The sequence below is a fragment of the Parus major genome, chromosome 1 (assembly GCF_001522545.3).
Source record: "Parus major isolate Abel chromosome 1, Parus_major1.1, whole genome shotgun sequence".
NCBI lineage: Eukaryota > Metazoa > Chordata > Aves > Passeriformes > Paridae > Parus > Parus major.
The window spans coordinates 100473486-100492669 of record NC_031768.1 but is presented as its reverse complement, the minus strand read 5'-3'; positions in this window follow the sequence as shown (position 1 = coordinate 100492669).

Below are 19184 nucleotides of genomic sequence, written 5' to 3'. Positions count from 1 at the left end.
AAAGGTATCATTTCAATAACTCCCTTTTCTTCTGCCAATGAGAGAAATGGATATTAGGGGATGAAAGTGAAAAAAAAAAAAAAAGTAAAATTATTTAACAAAGCAAGATACCTGCAAAGCACAGGAAAAAACAACAACCTGAACCTTAAACTCCACCCTCATCTTGCCAGGAGGCAAATGGCTGCCCTCCTTCATCTCGGGGAAGGGAGAAGGGGGTTCACACAGCAGCTGGGAACCTGTCAGATTTCTGGCATGGGTCTTCCCCTCACAGAAGCCGAAGTTGGTGGAGTTTAATGTCCCTTCTTTTGCTGTCTCAGTCTTTCCTGGGTTCGGACAGGCTGGAGCCACTCCACAAGCTCCCCAGACCAGAGAGGAAAAAAGCAAGCAAACAAACAAACAAGCAAACAAGCAAACAAAAATGCTAAAAGGATTTACCAGTGAAATACCTCCAGGCCAGGGGAAGGAAAGATCCAAAAAAACCCTCAAAAAACCCTCAAAAAACTCACCTCCTGCCCCACCCCCAAAGAAACCCAAAAAAAATCCCCCCAAAAACCCAAACCAAAAAACAAACAAAAAACTCCAGAAGCTTCTTGCTTAAATTGAAGAAAATTAACCAGCAAATGCAATGAAATAACAATGCCTGTAGCCATGGACCAAGAGAGATTGAACCCAAACCATCCATGAGGCCATGGCTACCTGCCCCAACCCCCAGATCCAACTCAAAGCTACAGCAGACATTTCTGGGCATGAAGGAGACCTTTAGGAAATAAAGCATTGTCATACAATCACCCCAAGACAGTGCCAAGGGGTTTTGATCCACATGTGTGTCAGTGTGCCAGTGTTTTTTCTCACCCAGGCTGGCTCCTGGTCCGGCAACAGGAGTGGGCCGTCCCCACAGAGACAGGCAGGCCAGGGTGCGGCTTGTGGGGAGAAACGTGGGTCAAGGCACCACACTCCATGGCTTTTAGATGGTAAAACACACCAAGGATCACAGTAAAGGATGGAGAGGGATCTTCAGTATGAAGCCCCGATAATTTATTCCCTAAAAAGGGTCAGGGACCAAAGATCAAGAATAGGGTGAAACAGTAGCTTATAAACAGGGGAGGATCAGAGGGAGGATACAATGCAGTAACCAACCAGGGCATCTTAGGGGAACGGATACAAGGCAGGATAGACATTTCACAAACCAACAGGAGAACACAGGAGTGGGTACAGATTAAACAAGCCAATGGGGTCCTAGGCACGGGGAGATTGACAGGGAACTTTCCAGCACAAAGGGTAGGTGCCAGGTGGGCTTGACAGGGAAGATCCTGGAATAAAGGGTTGGGTTACAGTGACGGACAATTGGGAAACTGAGATGACTGGTTCAAGGGGAGACTGACAGTGAACAATCTGGGACATGGGGAAGGGTTTTTGGATAACTGACAAAGAGAAGAGGCAGGCATAGCTAGGAAGGAACCACTCTTACTCGATGGGAGCAACCCAGGGCAAATCAGCAGCAGAACAATCCATAATGCTGACAATAACAAAAGGCGCTATCACACCACTGTTCTGAAAAGACCTAGAAAGATGACTGAAAAACAGAAGGAACTGGAATTGTTTGGGAAAAAATTATATAGGAACATTCAGTCTATTCAAGAATACAAAATAACTGCTTTCAGCCATTTATCTAATATCCACATGAAACAACTTCAAGGTTTACAGTCAGAAAATACTCTTTTTTCAGTGAGGACCTCTCTGCTGTATCTGACATCCCTGTCATTATATTGTACCAATGTTATGTGAAATAACAATTAGTCTTTTCACCTTGCTATTAAAATATGTCAGTTTGAAATTAAGCAAGAATTTTTCTTCACTCTTGAGTAGTTCATCATCTGAGCTAAATCAGTTCAATATATTTGCCAGCTATTTAAAATCACTGATATAATGATGGTCTTTCATCATTATCTGTAAATTATTGCGACCAAATGGAAGAGTAGGAACTGAAAATTTGAATAGCCAAAAAAGGAAAAGCGGGGAAAAAAGTGAAAAGAAATAAATATGTACCCTAAAGTCTTATCAAACAAGTAAAATTGTCCTTCTGGTCCTAGACACTTGGGAAAAAGAATAAAGTACGGGGTCTTACCTGAAGAAACCAAATACTAAGAATAATTTGAAGGAAAAAAGTTATAAACTAGGAATTTGCACTTCATTTCAATTCTAATACAGAATAATGAGGGAAAAAAATATAATCAAAGGTAAAAAAAAAAAGAAGGATCAAAGGGATCTTGAATTGGTAAAGGAGAGAATGGAAGAAGAAAACTCTGCGCTCAAAAAGCTGACATTTCCAATTAACCCCCTTTAGACCATGGACACTTCCTTTCCTTTTCTTTTCTTTCTTTATCTCTTGACATAATCTGTGTGTAGGGAAGAAAGGAAGTTGGGAAATGGAAAGAAGAAAGGGCAGAGGATGGGGTGATAGAAGAGAATGTTAGAAATGTATTAAAGAAATTGTGTTAAGTGGTTGCCAGAGTAAAGGGAAAAAAAAAAAAAAAAGAAGCTGATCATTATGTCTCCACACTGGTATTGTGAAGTGAAATATTTCCTTAAGATTTTTTTTTTATTTATTTTTTTAATTTAATGGTTCCATATATCTATGCTTTCATGACCTCTTCATCCTTTGACATCATAAAGTGACTTTAAAGGGAAGGTTCTGAATGTTTTAGCTACTACATTCCTTATTTTGATTATTTTGAGGTCAGACAGTATATATATCAATTCTTGTACATTTTATAGTATTCTTTATGTTGCTCTTTTCTTCTCTGTGAGACCTCTTGCTTTCAATGACCTTCCTTTTGGTCTATCATTCGTTTGTATGAATTCATAATTTACTCTTGTATTCATCAAAGAGGGTAGACCAGCTGGCCAACAGTACCATTTTTCCTCTGCCTGCCTTCTTTTTCTACCTTTATGGTGGTTATATTTTTACAATGTCCTACAAAGGATTTCTGAAACTCAAAAATGTGATTTGAAGTGCAGCAGAATTAATCATAAAGATGCTACAGTGATATATGATAATATTTTGCTTGAAGGTGCCTGTCACCTTGAAATAAAATTATTCATGACCTTTTATGCATTTGAAAATTCAGATGGCACTTTTCCTTTGTTTGTTTTCTTTATGTCGCCTGAGCTGAGTAGAATCAGCTGGTAGATACTTTTATTGTGTGATAAAACTAATGCAAGAGTTGGAGCCATTGATCAATAAACTGGTTTCAATAAACTGGAATTTTGCAGTTTATCAAATGGTTCAATTTTAAAATCTACTTGTTACATAATAAAAGCATCTTGTAAAACCTCTCAGTTAAGAACTGATCTCAAAAGAACAGAGGATGCCTCTGTTTCCTGAAGATACTCCCCTAGACTTCCAGAATCAGACAATCATCAGTTTGCAGAAAACCATACACACACCACTTGTCTTTCACTAGGAAAAATGTAATTCTTGTTATTTCAAATGAGTATGAAGCAACAACTATTATAAAAATATCACAAAGGAAAAAGTGCCATCTGAAACTTCAAATGCATGAAAGGTTGTGAATGATTTTCTAGGTGACTAGCACCCTCAAAGTAAAAAACTATCGTGTATCACTACAGCACTTTTCTTGGGGGTTGGGAGGGGGGAAGGAGTCATTAAACTGCTCCTGTTTTCATAAAAAGGATGCTTAATTTGAATTTTGCAGAGACTTCCTCATAAGCATAGAGAAATGTAACATGGTAGTTTACTGATGGCACACTGCTCATTTTGAAATTGTTCTGTGAATTGCAATAACATGAGCTGACATAATACCATGCTGATCATTTAATGTCATGAAGTAATGCAGCTCTGCCTAGTTGAATGCAATCTGTTCCTTTCACTTTTCTTGTTATACTGGGAGATTGAAGGGATTTCTGAATGAAGATTTATGATGCTCTTGTCCTCAGGTATTGTATTTATCTATTTTCAGACCATCATAAGGTAAGTCAATGACAGTGATGACACACTTGAAATTTGTAGATGAAAAGAATTACAGCCTATCTGTTTAAAAATTTATGTCAATCACTATTTTTGCACAATGCTGTTGTTTTAAAGGCATTGAAACTTGTGGGGGTTCGCATCTCTTTTCCTATTTTTTTTTTTTTTTTACTTTGTTTTCCAAGCAAGAAGAAATTATTAACAACACAAATCACGTCTGAAAATTTATGATATAAATTTATTTTACCCTTATACATTGACCCTTATATCTGCCTCAGCCTTTTCACAAAAAGAGTTGCTGCCGCAGCATTTTTTACCAGAAATACAGAAAATAAGCCTAGCCCAAGAAGACAGAATACCTCTGGGAAAAACATGCAATTGCTAAGGATGTTTATTTGCAGGGACTGGGAAAATTACATGCTTTTAGTGAGCTACTTGGAGTAATGACTGCTCAGATTTTAGAGCGAATTTTACAAGTTGAAACACCTACTTTAACAGACCGAGGTTTTACCAAAATGGTTTATAAAAAGATGTATCATATGTGCTGTGAGTTAGGGTAGGAAAAGATGCTGCAGTTGTAATGCAATACACTGGTACAGAGAGGTCTGTACGCAGTGAAAGTAGGAAAATCACAATAGAAGTCAAGGAACAGGTAAGGTGTGTTGGATGGGAGAAGTGGATGCACACAGACAGTTGCAAAGCCCAGGGTGGATACTCTAGAAAAGAAGTAGTTTTAAAATATTTCAATTTCCCCTCTGAAGTTTAACGGAAAAGTGTTATTATTTTTTGCTAAACTTTTTGCTTTTTGTTTTTTCTCCTCTATTTTCTTTAGTGGTGTTATATTAGACAAGCTATGCTTGACTGCTTGAAGAAAAAAGTCAGGCAACCTGTGAGTCTAAGAATGCTTTTCAAGATCATCCTTCATCTAAGACATCTTGAGCTCAGGTTCCAGTATCCTGAGAAAAGGGATAGCCTAGAGCATTTACTCTAGCAGGTGTCTGTAACTAGTTGAGGGTTGGATTCAGCAATGTAACTTTCTCTAATCACAGCTGCCATAAAGAAAATAATTAAAAATAACCCAGTGTTTGAACTGAAATTCCTAATTTTAGTTCATGGAGGACAGCAGCGAATAAAAATCTATTCATACCTCAACTCAAAAATTAAAAAAAAATTGCCCTTTTTTTTTTTTGGTGGTGATTTTTATATATTCTGCCAAAGTACTTCCTTATGGGTCAAAATTTCTTAGCATTTGTAGAGACAAGTTTTTATGTGCATTTCTGATAAAAATAGACAGCCATCTACTGTCTTTGTAATTTTTGGTTTTTTCTGTTTGATGGATGAGTCTTGTTAGTTATTTCTGATGGGCTCCAGAAAATCTGATAGAGACATTGCTATGAATCAACTATTAGAAGAGTTTGGTTCACTTTGTCTCCTGATCTCTGAGTCAAACATTTCAGTCCCTCCTACAGTTCAAGTTATTTCTAACCTAGCATTGCTAGTATTTGCATTTGCTCTGCAGTCTTCCTTTTCAAGACCTCATGATCCTGTACACAAACTCCATAACTGCATTTTGTGGGGAAGATAAACAGGCTGGACTCTTGCTCACATCTATATAACCTCTCACAGTAATACCTCAGTGTTATGTATGGCTTCTGCAGGCTGCAGAAAACACGTGCAGAGCTGCATTAAAAAAACACCAATACCCTTCCACTGACTATTCTCTAATTGTTTATGTCCTTGTAAGAGTATCAGACATTGCACAAATACACAGTTTGACATGAATTCCATGGATGAAGCAAGTGTCTCTTCATGGAAGTAATCTGTATGCCTCTTAGGGATTGTGTGAGATTGGTACAGAGAAAGCCAAAAGCAACGGGCTCAGCGAAGAAGTGCTGAGGGAACAAGGTTGGGGAAGGGAACTGCATGATTCCCATGAGCCTGGTGCGATGTCAAAACTACTAAACTTTAAAGACTCTGTAGGAGATTGCACCACCCACAGTGTATCAATGAAAGCTGTCAGGCACACAAAAAAAAAAGGCGTAGGGAAATAGGACATGTTGAGAGCATGCTGAGACAGTCTGCATTTTCCAGCAATAAGGGAATAAAAATACTGCAGACAAGGCAAAGTCATAGAAACCATGCAAGGAAATACTGAAATAAAGAATATTACTGAGAAATATATAGAAATATTACTATTCAATGAGAAATATGTGGGGAGATTATTCTTTGCTCTCTGTTAAATATATTACTACTTGTAGGAGCAGAAATAACGAGGGATGGGGACCACCGTGCTATTTAGATAATTTATTGCCCATATAAGTCAGATAAGATATCAGTCTCCAAGGTGTGAGATTTGGAGAGAAGCAACAAGTCAGCCATAGGTCAAAGGTAGTCATGAATTTCTTTGTTACACAGAAATATATAACATTTTGATCCAATAGACAGATGAGACGGGGTTTATTTTGACTTTATAACCTATCACCTTTGCTAAGTTTTTCCGCACTGCATCTGATCTTCATCTAACAAGCTGTTAGGTCACATACACACATACATCTCTATTATAACTTCTAAATCCTTAGTTTACTCTATAAATCACACTATTGCAATTCAAAACTCTTTACTGTCTTACCCAATATAGTTTCTTACTTACTTAGGGCATATTCTTACTTACAACTATAGGAACATAAGTTTATAATTTTTCTACTTAATGTCTGTGTATCTTTATCATTGTATTAACCCAAGCTTCTTCCAAGGCTGCAGATTAAACTCTTTAGCATCTGTAAAAGTTTCTATTTTTCCATTTCCCACATCTATTAGATAAGGTAAGGTATATATATATATACAATCCTTTGTTCTGTAACTTCCATGTCAATAAAAAGTTTATACCATTAAAGGCTTCCATGAGGAATTCCTCACAAACAGCAGATGCAGCATAACAGATCACATTAGGTTTACAAGAAACAGAGATTCAGCCTTGAAGTAACATACAGTTGGATTATCTCAGACTGAATCTGATGGCACAACTCTGGAATTTCAATGGAAAAGTCCTAATGAAAAAACACCTAGGAACAGATGTCAACTGAACAAATGTCAACTGAGTCCTAGCTGTCAGCTCAGTCTTCAGTTTTTGTTAGTATTTTCAGAATTTTGAAAATATTTAGATGTGTTTTCAATGGAAAACAGCAGACTCTTCCCCCTCAGTTCTCACCCTAGTACCAGAAAAATATCTTACAATCAATGCAAGTGTTTGAACATCTAAAGAAGTAGCACTTTAGAAATCTCTTATCCATAATGGATTGAGTGGAAGATTCCTAGGTGTCTATATTTTTTCCACTAACAAAATGAAGCAAATAGTAATTTTTAAAGATTCTGCATTTACTCTTAGTTTTGGTACTTCTGGAGAGTTTTCAGTTGTCCAGTGCTCTGTACCAGTTCAGCCCCCAAGAGCTGCTTGGGCTGAAAGGGCCTCCAGGAGACCTTCAAGTCCAAAATCCTGCACAAGTCAGAGCTGGATAGAAAACCAGTCTTCTCAGTGCTTGAAAAGATGGTCTTGCATAACTTCTCTGGGCAGCCAGCTTAAATGCTTCACTGCCCTCAGGGTGCAAAAGCTTCTTTGAGAAAAGAAATTTGTGAGAATGACACCTGTTTCAATTTATTCCCATGTTCTTTTGTCCTTCGATCAAAATCACTGCTAACACTCTTCCTGGGTCTTCTTTGTACTCTTGAGGGAGGCAGGAAGTGGGACTTCCAGAAGCTCTCTTTGCTTCAGGCTCGGTGAGCCTCAGACCCTCAGCCTCTCCTCATAGGACCAGTGCTCCAGCGCCAAATATCATGTCCCCATGACCCCATTTGTGATTGCCTTTCTTGTACAGTGGAATCAGGACTTGAAGGATGCAGGGTGCTGGGTGGACAGGGATAATCCCTCCCCTCAATTTCCCAGGACAGAGCTGGGTATCTTGGGTAGGTCATGCTCAGCTTGCTGTTAGCCCAGACCCCCAAAGCATTTCAGCAGGGTTGCTGCCCAGCTGGGCGTCTAAACCCATATTTACTAAAAAAATTATTATTATTCCTTCCCAGCTAGAAAATTTTTCATTTGTCCTCATTGAATTTCACAAAATTCACTTCCTCAGTCTGTCTTGGTCCAAGGAGTATTGCATTTTGGAAACGCCCTTACGAACAACACTTGCACAATGAAATAGCAATGCATCTTGTGAGGAATAAAGTTTTTCTTTCATTGGTCCTAGTCAATTAGTTCAAACATTATAAACCATTACGATAGTTGTTAGTAATGTTAATTATCTACCTGTTATTGAAGTGTTTTAAGAGTTCTCTTACAGGTGTACCTCTATCCCCTTTCCCTTACTTACCTGTTATTATCTAACAACCCTGTTCCCTGCACTCCTACCTCCCCTCCCAGGTCAGGAATCACTGCTGCTGCTCCCAGGGGGCTGTGTGCCCTGAGGCGTATGCAAACTAAGGCAAGACAGACACCAAAACAATGAGCTAACAAGGGAATAAAAGACCAAAGGGACATATCCTAGCAAGCTTCGATGGAAGACTGTCTTCCTACAACACCTGAGCCTGCTTTAAGCACCTTTTAAAGGTGTCACCATGACCACAAGAGGACTGGAAAAGAGTGACCCTGCTGGACAAGGGTCCATAAAGGCAGTCTTCCTAGGGACTCCCGTGAGGAAGGAAGGCCCAGCTCTGCCCTAGCGACAAAGCTGCATGAATCCTTCTCCTCTGTGTCATCCAGTGGGAGCACTGGCAGTGTGCACAACTCCTCGGGCCCCCACCCCAGAGCTGTGTCCTTCAATAAAGGCCTCTGAAAAGGAGCAGGTCTTCTGCCCTGTTCATAGCACATCTTAAAAGCTATTTTACAAAAACAGCATTGCCAAAACTCAGAGTTTCTTTTTTGAAACTGCTTCAGAGCTTGGTTTTACCTGAAATTCAAATTCAGTAGAGCTTATGTGGCTTTGGGACATGCCAAGAGCTCCTTTGTATTACATGCTGTTTTAGGGTCAGAAGTATTTCTTAGAGACTGAGAAAGAAAACCAGTTCTTTTAAAAGAACACAGATGGTTTTATTAGCATTTATAATTTGGAGGACGAATCAAGTAGGTCTATGATTTCTGAGTGTTTGTAATAATGCAGGCTTTGGTTTACACTGAAGTGTGCTGGTATCAGTGAGTTTGTATTCAAGCTTACAAAGTGCACAGCTGGCAAAAACAATGTTTGAAACAGTCTCTTATCTCCCTTAGGAAAGATAGAACTGTATAGAATGCAAGAGGTGTGCCAAAAAACACGGATTCCAGAATCAAATTGTATCATCGTTGTTGTCTCTTTTAGACTTTATTAGCAATGTTTCAATAGATTTTCTTATGCTGCTGCTCTTAAATACTCCTGCAATCTGTATTGTGTACATAAGGTCAGAAGAGCTTTACTCAGCAAAAAGGTAACAATGACACTTTGTGCTTTGAGAATTTGATTGAATACTCACAGTTACTCACTGTTGCTCTGCTTTTCATTTAAGAAGAAATATTACAAATTAAAAATAGTTTGACTGCCAAATGGGTGTGATGATTATTTTATTTTCTGTCCACTGCACAGGTCTGATCCTGAAAAAAGGGAAATGTCTAGGATGCTTATAGGTTATATAAGTATTTGCAGTTACTTAAACTGAACTGCAAACTGAACAAACTGAACTGTTTGCCCCTGCAAACACTAACAACATTTAATCTGACTTTCAGTGTATGAAAGGGAGCATGAAATCTGAAGGATCTAAGTTGGTAAGTTCAAAGGTTCAATGCTGCAAAAAGCACATTTCTGACTGTGCAGAGCATGTATCTATGTCACTGCCTCTCTCAGTCTCTCTTCCCCACTTCCTCTTTTATCAGCTTACACACAGACATAGATTTTCCAGAAAAAAATTAGCCTTATGCAACAAATAGCAGGCACAATGTTTGGAAAACAATATAGAGAACATTTTATTGACGTTTTCAGCACAACTAGCTCTGCTGACTTTACTAGGACAAATTGTGGCAATAAAATACAGGGGAGTATTTTCAAGGCTCTGTATTACTGAAGCTCTTGGGTCCTTCAGCAAACGAACAGAAGCAGATGTGTTCCAGCAGGCTTGGAAGCCACGTGGGGGCACTTGACATCTCTGCAGGTCTCTTTTAAGAAAAATTATTTTCTGGGGAAATTTATGTGTTAGGAGAATAGAAAGGAATGATTTAGTTGGCATCTGTAAATACACAGCATATTGAAAAGAGGCCAGAAGACACTGGCCCTACCCTGCTCCTTTTATAGAACAATGCTGACTAAATACTATTATACCCTATAGTGACCTAAAATGAAACTCCTTGACTCTCAGGACTTTAACTTCATCATAATTTCTGTCTTTGTACAATCTCAACATTTCTCCTTGGATAATCATTGCAGCAGGAGATCTATCCTGTCTATAATATAACGGGGGCCTTGTGAGGTGCCCCCACCCAGGGAGGCAAAGATTTAGTTTCAGATAAGCACTGTTAAAGTGAGAGGTGTGGCTTTAAGCCCAGCAAGAGGGAATTCCATCCTCTGCCTTGGGGGCTGGGCCCTGTGAGCCCAGGAAGAGTTGTCCCACCCCAGACTCCTCTTGAGGTGGCAGCCCAGGGAGTTCTGATTGAGTTTGAGCCCCTGGGGTTTCTGCCTTGCTAGATCCCAACCTTAAACTCTGCCCTGGTTCTGTCCTATAAAACCCATCACCCTGCCTCTGTTCAGGGCTCTCTGTCTCTGGATCTGAGTTTGTTCCTGCGCTGAATAAATGGTTTCCTTAGCAGAAACCCATCTTGTTGGTGTCCCATGCTGGTTCCTGGTAACTGTAGCCACGAAAAGCTTTTTTGACTCTACACCTTATGTTCATTCTGAATGCTTTAGAAATAAATATTTTAGAATTTGCTAAAGAAACTTATATCCTAGCATGTTCTTTTTATTTTGTTTTCAATTGTTCAATTCATGTGAAAGGAAAAGTGAACATTTTGACCGTACAATCTTCATTGCCCATTTCAGTTTTTTAGTGTTGAAGCAGTATAATCATGGACAAAAGACTCTCCAACTATTTAAAGTTAGAAAGGGTATGCTTTATTACAGCTGGGTGGCACATGAAGCCACCTCTCAAAGATGTGCACGACCTACCACAGCCCCTTATTCCCTATTTATCCCCTAAAGTGCTACATATGAATAGGATTACATATGCCTAATACATATTCATTGTCTGCCTGTCATTGACTCTGCCTGCACTCGCTTGTTATGTTAATTAACTCCACACCCCTCTGGGCATGCTCAGTTCTTCTTTTGAAATGGGTCTGGGGTCTTTTTAACTGACCATTGATGAAAACTTCCTCTTCCTTGGGCTTGAACTTCTGAACTGTGTCTTGTTGGCAGCTTTCCTGGTCCTCTTGGGCATTGTTCAGATTCCTTGCCTGTTTTTCAGTTAGTTTCAAGATGCAAGTGCAGATATGATTCCTTCTTTTTCCACAATAGTCCATCCTTCTTGTCTACTTCTACAAACACAAGTAAATGATACATGGTCCTACTTTAACTAAGCCTTAAGACAATCAGAATGATATATATCCTTCGCCTATTCATTTCATCTTCATCTTCATCATTATTGACTACTTTGCATTCCTTCTACAAGCAGGAGGTACATAACGTTGTTTCTAACTACACCTAGTAATCATTAACCACCTATATTACTCCTACCTTTGATTCTTTCACATTTCTTTTACTTTGAATTTTCTTAAGTTGCTCATATTCTAGTTAAAATCTTAATTTCTTAATTTTCTTAACTCAATTATCAGGTATTAACTGAACATCTTATGCATTTCAATAAATTTACATTCTGGATAAAATGAGGAAACAGAAAAAAAGAAAAAAGACTGTAACTCTGGAGTTATTGTCCACTTTTAAATATAATTCTCTGAATGAACCTTGAACACAGATAAGCAACTAGATAACAGTAATGTGAATGTGACTTGAAACATTAAATGAAATTATTTTGTGATTTCTTGGTAGTCTCATTAAACTAAAATTATTCCAGTAGGATATTTTACAGCACATTTCTCCTCAGCTCCCGAAGCAATTTTGCCAGTCTAGTTATTCATTTGATAACTATGTTTTTAATAGCATTTTTAAAAGTATTTTCACCATGCAATGTTCCAATTTTTTTTTTTTTAAAGAGAGAAAAGAACATTTTTTAACAATTTTAAAACAAATCATCTTTGAATTAACTTCTTTTAAGGTATCACTACACACACAAATTGATTACCACTGTTACAACAAGATTTTTTAAATGACAGAAAAATTCACCTGGAACTAACTTTTTCTTCTATTCCTATATTCACTTAAGAAAGTATACTGGAGACTAAGTTTGCAGAAAAGAATATTCTTGTTAGAATATATTTTATTTAGTATTACATGCAAGAGAAGAAAATTAGAGTAATACATTTTTGGTTTTTTACAGGCTGAATGATTCAATAAGTTAAATTATTGCAGAAATGTGTCCAATAAAAACTAGACAATATACCTTGATTCTCAAAACCAGGTATCTGTCAGTGGACTGAAAAGCACCTGCAGCCTAATGGCTTTCAGCCATTTCAGATTGAGCACCTCTCTTAAGGAAGGCTGAGAGAATTGGGATTGTTTGGTTTTGGGGTGACCTAACTGTGGCCTTCCAGTACCTGAAGGGAGCTGACAAGAAAGATGGCAGGAGACTTTTTACGAGGGACTGGAGTGTCAGGACAAAGGGGAACAGTTTCAAGCTGACAGAGAGTAGGTTTAGATTAGATATGAGGAAGAAATTCTTTATTGTGAGGAAAGCAGCACATGTTGCCCAGAGCAGCTGTGGCTGCCCTATCCCTGGCAGCGTTCAAGGTCAGTTTGGATGTATCTCTGAGCAACTTGGTCTAGTGAAAGGTGTCCCATGGCAGGGATATTGAAACTACGTGATCTTTTAGGTCCCTTCCAACCCAAACGATTCTATGATTCTGTGTTTGTAGAATGAGAGCAGAGGTGCTTCCTGGCCAAAAAACACAGTCAATCACATTTTTATCCTCATGAAGAAGAAACTTTGGATTTCAATATTCTTTTAAAAGCCCATTTAGTTTGTGACTATAGCAGAATGTCTGCTCTTTTCGTGAATAGCTATTTTTGCACTTCAACATATATTGAATTAATAGTGATTTCATGGTAATTGCTACTTTTCCTCTAGGTGTACTGGCTTCAGCAGCATCTTATTGTTATTGTCAGTTTTGACAAGCATGAATTTAGAAGCTACAGTAGAGGTAAAATTATAGTAAGAAATGCTAAAGAGATTTTAAATGCTCATGTCTAGACCTGTTATTTTTCTCTTCCTGGGAAAAGCTTTCAAAATTAATCATTAAATCAAGTGGATCAATTTTTGCTCTAAATGTACTGTAAATGTAAAATCAAAGTTTTAGCAAATTTTTTTTACCCAATTTTATTAAAAACAAAAAAATTAAATATTTGCTTCTGTTACTCCTTGTATAAAAAATTGATATTAATACACACAATATATAATAATATATATAATATATAATAATAGATATAATAATATATAATATATAAATACTTAAATATTTGTAAAGCTTGCATACATGCATACATAAAAAAAAACTACATGTGTCAATCTTATAAATCTAAAAGTATTTAGATTAGAGAGGATTATTGTTATTATTAGATTAGAGAGAATTATCCCTCTCCTAATTGGGTCTATAATACATGGAAAATAAACATATACATTTGTAGACAGTGCTGTTAATGAACTATGAAAATTTTAATAGCGATGTCTCTGCTGCAGTATAAAAACATCTATACACAGTGGAAAAATATTATATTCCTTTTGTCTTATTTTTACTAATTGAAATATTTCCAAAACAATGGCTTTCTGGATAGTAGCTGCAGTTAAGATAGCTTCTCTCCTGGGAAATAGCAATACTACTAATTAACATGTTTTCAAAAACAATACTATTGACAGAGAGCTGCAAGAGCAGAAAAAGATTGCTAGGTACCTGCACTCACAAGACCTGAATGTTTCATTCTTGGGGAAAGAATGTTTTGCAAAGATTTCAATCACTGGCAACTTTCCCTGCTAAGAAATTAATTCTTCAGTGACTGGAAAACATTTATTTAAATATTTTTAATGAATTAATAAGTCTTGTAAAACACCTCATACTTTAGCAATTTTTTAATCAAAGAGTGTAAGTTTAATTGATATTTGATCTACACTTTGTGCATCAAAAGCTGATCATTAATATTGCCACACAGATAAATCCCAGATAAATAGATCAGATTTAAATTTCTGGTTTTTTTTTTTTTTAAATTTTTTTTTTGGTTGGAATTTTTGTCATCATGGCAACTTTTGTTGGTGTATTTTGACCTAGCTTCTTCACAAGGCAATGTCCATTACAAGTTCCACATCCATGTGCTTATATACCAATAATAAATACATATTTCTATATTTCATCATTGGAATTTTGTGTACATGTACACCTGGTACCAAATGGTGGAACTGTTGTTATACCTTAACATCATAGAGAGATATAAGGAGACCATCAAGATTGTAAAATGGACTATTTTCCAGGCTGGAAAAATGATCTCATATGAATGACATGTTGGTTCATGCATCTGCATCCTGAAAATGCAGCCTGTACTATAAACCTTTATTTGTGCATTCATTGGTGTTCTCCAAGAATTTTCATGCTGGATGGTGGGCCAGAAGCTCACTCTGTTTTACAAAAGACTCTAGTTCATCAGCTTTTATGCAGTGAGAGAAAGAGGACTTGAGCAGGTTAGACACAATGTAGGAGTCCATTGACCAAAAAGGCCCAAAGTGGTGCTGGTATTCAGACAGAAAAAACACAGATTTTTGCCAAAAGCTCCATAACATCAGCATGTTAGGAGAGTAGTCTAGTTCAAACGTATGTTTTTTCATGTTTGTTTTTTTTTCTTCTCTAAACTAAGAAGATGGAAAATTTAGCAAAGAGGACATGCAAACAGGGCATGTGCACAATGATATTCCCTTCCATTACAGTCTGCATTTGGATAATGAGCAGCAGTTCACCACAAATTATGCTGGTGAGTAATTCACCCTGATTAGCACCATTCTATGGTAATCACTAGAAAGCCTTTATTTAGCTTATTTTTACTACTCTAAAAACACAAATTAATTGGCCACTGTTGCATGGTTTTATCTCATCATCCTGTGGGGTTGGGAAGCCCAAGAACAAGTTAATTGATGTCAGCCTTGCACATGGAGAACAGAAATGAGGGCTCCTGATCATTGTGTGTGTGCCCAGGGCAGTGTGTCCCTCATGGCAATTAACTTCCCTTACTTCTACAATAGCTTATATGTGAAGGAAATCACAGGTTTAAATTTACCCCAGTTTTTCATACTATGAGATATATATATTGAAATATTTATTGAACTGTTAGGGAGTAGTGTTAAGGCATGTGAGACAGTCAACAAAGAACCTTGTAAACGTGATAATAATTTCTAAAATGGAACAATTATATTTATTTTCTTAAAGATGAAAATCTTAAAGATTTTCTTCTACTCCTCTGAGATTTTGAGCACCCTCCATCTCCACAGAAGTAAAAGTAGATGTGTCCCTTAATGTTAATTCATCCCCTTGTGTTTGCTTTAGGCTCGATGCAGGCTGTTTTCAGCTCTAACTAGACTAGGATTATAATTGTCATCATCCTTTTATCCCTCCACTTTAAATTAAGAAAACCTTGCCTGGCAGTAGAGAAGCTCATCATATAAAGAGGAAAATGAATTGAAAGAGACCAAAGATGTAGAACTCTTGTTAAATGTGTCTGAATTGATGCAAGTTGTGAACTACAGCTGCTAATCCAATGAACCAGATGGTATCAATTGTGAAACCAGGTGCAGGAAACGGGATTGCTCTCCCTCCTGCAAATCAATTAGATCAGCATGAAAAATTCGTAAGTGAACTTCCCACCAAACAAACAAATCGTACCGAAAACTGTCTCAGGTGTTCAGCTGAGTCATGAATGATTGGTCCTTGTGCAAGTGGCAGCTGCCATAAAAGCCCTTTATTTCTTTTATGAGTAAACCTACCAGAATTTAATTTTCAACTTTAACGCATCATTGGAAGCTGCCTGATCCAACACCTTTCCTTTTACTGATCCATGCTAATTGGAATCATGTTTGTCAGAAAGCATGAAGTGTACTACAGAATGAACACCAGTGTCTGCCACACGTTTCAGTAGGCCTTACATACCCCAACATACAAGTAAATAAGTTTCTATTTCATTTAGTAGAAAGCCAATCCCAAAATGGTGTTTCTATAAAATAAAGCTCAATATTCGTTAATCATATTTTGGCTAATAGTTTGATATTCTTTGTAATGAAATCTGATCTGCCTTTTTTTTACAAAACAGTACTCAATATGCAGTGGGTTTTGTAAGAGACTATGGAGACTGGTGGGCTGTTAGAGCTGGAATGAGGCTGTTTAGTGGAGATATTTGGGATGATTCCAGGGCAGTAGTGAGAAGGGAACTGGTGAATTAGATTAAAGTGATTCCTTCTGTTGTTTTTTTTTTTGAATTCTTACAGGAGGAAGTAGAAGATTTTTAATGGAAATGGCCAAGAATACACGTAAATAGCTTTCCCCTCAAGGGACTATCTTCTTAAAATATGGTCTGTAAAAAGTTTTCTAGTCAAATATATAACAGGAATCTTGAAATATTTTATACACATATTAGTTATACGTACACATTTAAAACATTAATCACATGTATATCTACATATCTACATTAGTTACATTTAAATAATCTTTTCACTTACATCTTCATTACTTTTTCAGCTAAAAGAAAACACAGAAGCAGGCTCATATTGCACTCTGAGCTGGAAATAAAATACATGTGAGTGAGTAATAATCAAACTCACTCTCCACAGTCACTTATAGAAGAAGAATATAAACAGGGAAAGGAGAAATGCACTGAAAGGGTTTACATTTCTCTTTAAATGCTTTTACACAAAACAGACTGCTACTGGGTTGGACTGAAGTAGAGTACTGCAATTATAGTTGCATTCTCTAACTAAAAGTAAATTACAAGCATGAAAAAGGTTTAGCAATCAGAATAAACATGTGCAAAGCAAGATGGTTGTCCAAAGAGGAAAAAAAAAACCCAGGAAATCAGGTATGAAGACAGAGTATAGATCTCAGAATATCTGTTGCACAACACTGAGCAGGGGTAGAAAATACCAGCAAAGCTGAACAATCTAAGACAGTTATAATACAATTTCTTGCACTCATAGAGGTTCCATTGCCAGAATCCTTTTCTGTTTTTTAAGTCTCTGCTTGTCACACAGCCCAGAACAAAAAAGACCTCAAAAAATAAGCCTGAGACAAACACATAATTTTTAAAATTTCATGCTGATTAAAGCATCGATCAAGGTATGACTCTTAAATGCTCTGCATGTGTTATCCCAAGTAACTACAAATAATTTGCTATTACAGGGAATTGCAGGGTCAGATATTATCAGAAAAAAATAAAAGTCAAAAAAAGGGGAAAATCACATCATTTGGACAGGTAGAGGCAAACACTTCAGTGAATATGAGATGAGAAAAATTTGACCTATATATTTTCCATAGGGGTACTTATGCAGAACTTAAAAGACAAGTATGAAGGAGAAAATAAAAATAGTGAAGTGTAATTTTCAAGGATTTGTTTTACTGGATAGTTCTGTATAATAAATGATAATAACTGCTGTGTTAATTGAATGTAGCAAATACAGCTGTATTTTAACATGAAATTATCATCAAAAAAATACCAGCATGATATTCAGTTATAAACTTATCTTTTTGGTTAGGAACATTTTTAATTATTATTTAAGGTCTGAGCAGATGCACACACGTTTATTTTCCTATTATAACATCACTAAGTTTTCATATGATTTTATCATGTTTCAAACTCACAAAAAAAAAACATAGAAATTTTTAAAAAATATATTTCTGCTATAAAAAGGCTTATTGTACCTCAATATATTTATAATTTTGTGGCAATTCCAATCAAATCTCTAAAAGCTTCTTGTGTTTTACATTAAAAAAAAGGTCTCACCTGTTTTCTGAATGTGTGATTACTTAAAATACCAACATGGTGAAGGAAATTAAGTAAGGATTACATGCTGAGATGTGTGTATGAAGAAAGAAATACAATTTTTAATACTTTCATATAGTAAACTGTCACTGGTTGTGTCTTTAGATTCCTCATGATTAAAGACAATATTCAAAATACTTATAGGGAAGGGAGAACTACAGCTAACAATGGCTTCATGAACATTATTGAAGTCAGGAACTGAAAGCCCATTCCCTCATTTCTGATGGTACACCAGAAAACATTATCTAGATATAAGAGAATATTTGATATATATTAATCTATCATGAAGCTTTGTGGTGATGCATCCCCTCCTTCTCCAGGGGCCTTCTCCAGCAGCATTCCCAGAGCTGGAGTTCAAATAGGTTGGGCAATGAGCACTTGGCCATGGGGATCCTGAAAACCCAACTCAGGACAAAGATAACCCAGGCACTCCCTGAGATCTGGGCTTCACAGAACAACTGTTTTGTGGCTTTTCTTCTTGGAAATTTTCATTATTTTACAATCATTTTTATGTCATGATTTAAACAGGAAACAAAGCCTTCCTTGTTGAGATCCCAGTACTAAAAGTATTTTCATGACAGATGCAAGATATACTTTGAATTCTTCCACAAGCATAAGAAATGCTGTATTTTTAATATTTTAATTTTATGGAATACTTAAACATGGGAAATGCTCAGTTGTATACACAAAATATTAATTCTGTGCATGAATAACAGTTTTTAATATTTCTATGGGGCTTTCAAGGTAAAACCAATTACCTGCAGACTTTCAGGTACACAAAAGATAAAGGAATGACAGAATCATAGGTTTTTTTGAGTTGGGAAGGACCCATAAGGATCATTGAGTCCAATTAATTCCCTGCTCTTTGCAGGACTAACTAAAATTAAACCACGTAAGTGTGTTTTTCACTCATTCCTTGCACTCTAAAAGTTTTACTGCCTGAATATAAAAAGTTCCTTCTTAGTCCCAGTTTAAGTGTTCATATAATGCTGAAGTCAAGAAAGTAT